This window comes from Chlorocebus sabaeus, chromosome 8 (genome assembly GCF_047675955.1).
Source record: "Chlorocebus sabaeus isolate Y175 chromosome 8, mChlSab1.0.hap1, whole genome shotgun sequence".
In the NCBI taxonomy this organism is placed as follows: domain Eukaryota; kingdom Metazoa; phylum Chordata; class Mammalia; order Primates; family Cercopithecidae; genus Chlorocebus; species Chlorocebus sabaeus.
Genome location: NC_132911.1, coordinates 25,189,036 through 25,191,613, shown reverse-complemented (window position 1 = coordinate 25,191,613; position 2,578 = coordinate 25,189,036).

Sequence of the window (2,578 nt, the reverse complement as noted above, 5' to 3'; positions counted from 1 at the left end):
TAAGAAAAAATCTGGCCACCAGAAAACTCCAACTTTCATATGATATAAATAATAGAGACATAAAATTATTTTGCCAAAATTTCATCATGCAAAAGCTATTTAGCACCCTGGTAAAATCGTGGTGAGGAAAGTGTCCAAGTGGTCTCACTGTGTTGTCTGATATTCTATTAGAAAATAAGGATTAACTGGAGTCCTTTGTAAAAATAGATTAAAATGGAAACCAAAAAACATGGGACTTCCTAGGGTCTGTGATAAAATTGCTACTGATTCTGACAAACTGTTAAGAGAAAAAATGTTGGCAGATGCAGTGGCTCACGCCTATAATCCCAGCACTTTGGGAGGTTGAAGCAGGAGGGTCACATGAGACCAGGAGTTCAAGATCAGCCTGGACAACATAGTGAGACCCCATCTCTGCAAAAAATTAACAAATTAGCCAAGTGACAGCGTGTTCCTGTAATCCTAGCTACATGGGAGTCTGAGGCAGAAGGATTGCTTGAGCTCAGGAGTTACAGGCTGCAGTGAGCTATGACTACACCACTATACTTCAGCCTGGGCAACACAGTGACACCCTGTCTCTAAGAACAAAAAAAATTTATATTTATTTATAAAATATAAATTTATAAAATATATATATTCCCTTCTGATTAGAAAAAGCAAAGCACCCAGCTCTGTTTTCTGCCTCACCCCACAGTTGCCAGGCTGAGTAGAAAGCTGGGGACAAAAGTGGGTGGCCATGGAGAGCTGAACCTTGGCTTCCGGAGTCTCTGGTAGGAGATCCGCCTTTTCTCAAAGAGAAAAACTGCCCGTAGAACAAGGCCTAATTCTCCCTGAAGTACCTAGGCATCTTCCCAGCAGGCTGAAGATGCCCCACTCTTCAGGTGTGGCCCTGTATCTAAGGTCTGGCCAGAAATGACCTGAGAGAAGATGTGAGCTCCATGAGAGAGGGAGAGAAAGAACCACAGTGGGAGCACTAGGATCGAATCCCAAGACCCAGAGCTTTCCAGAAGTCAGTCCATTGCTCATCCCAATCACGGAAGGGCTCACATGCAAAAAACGTGCACAATTTACATACCTCTCACCAAAGAGTAGTGACTCCAGAGCGGGCATCTGCAAAGCAAGAGTATGTGTTTTGGAGTACTTCGCTTTATCTAAAGGAATGCAGAAATGTCTCCTTCTACCTCCTCTCTTCCCAATCCTTTCTGTTTCATTCTCCTTTTTTTCCTTTCTTCCTTCAGTCTTCTTCCAACTCCCCTCTAAGATTTGAGCTTCAGAAAACAGGAGAGGACTCTGATAAGGTTTGGGAAGAAAACTCTTCCAATTTCTGGTCCTGGCCATGGAGCCCGAAGGATTTTTGAGGCATTAAGTAATTGACCTCTCACCACCTCCGAGTGTTAAGGGACACGTGCTACTGTTATCTCCCATTTTATAGTCAGCACAACAGAGGCAAACCAAGGTTTAGAGACTTGCCCCAAGTACCAGGGTCAATAAACACGCAAGAAACACATGCTCCCTTCTGTACTCACTATTCACTTCCAATAGCCTCATTTATTGTCAAATGCATGCTTGTTTGGTTAGTTTTAATCCCCATGCTATTAACATGGGAGCCTGGAACATGTTGGCTTCTTAACAGCTCCCAGAACCACAATCATTTAGGTTGGAAAGTAAACAGCATCTTATCCGTAAGAGGGTAGACGGGAGGTCAGCGGAGAGGGAGGCTGCTGCTGTGGATGGCCAACAAGGCGGGCTGGCTGCACCAGCTCTCACTGATCAGGCCACGCAACTCAGTTGGGGCTCTGGTCTGAGATGTGCTCACTGATCTTTCCATTGTCTCCATCGTCCAGATCAGCTCCAGGTTCCAGTGATAGCAGATCCAGGAACCAGGTATCAGATCCTAAGGCTGTATCAGATCATTTTTGCCATAGGACAAACTCCTCCAAGCCTCTCCTTAAATTCCTATCTCTTATAATCCAAATTCCGGCTAACACTAATGTCTAATTCAGAAAATACTGCAGCCAAAAGAAGATAAGATTTGGAGTCAGGCCGACCTCTCCTCCTCTTGCTGCAGCTTTGCAGCCAATGGGCAAGTCATAGGACTCTCTAGGACTCCCTGCCCTGTCTGTCCTGGGGGCAGATGACACCCAGCACTGGGGAGTGCCTGCTGGGATAAGGTCTAGAAAGCATATTCTGATGCCTACCACACGTCAGCACGGGATAGGGACTGAAGTTCCTAATTTTTTTCCACATTTAGTTAAACAATTAAGAGTGCAGGCCAGGCACGGTGGCTCACGCCTGTAATCCCAGCACTTTGGGAGACTGAGGCGGGTGGATCACCTGAGGTCAAGAGTTCGAGACCAGCCTGGCCAACATGGTGAAACCCCATCTCTACTCAAAATAGAAAAATTAGCCAGGTGTGGTGGTGGGCGCCTGTAACCCCAGCTACTTGGGAGGCTGAGGTAGGAGAATCACCTGAACCCAGGACCCGGAAGTTGCAGTGAGCCAAGATCTCGCCACTGCACTCCAGCCTGGGGGAGCAACAAGAGCAAAACTCAGGTCTCAAAAAAAAAAAAAAAAAAAAAGT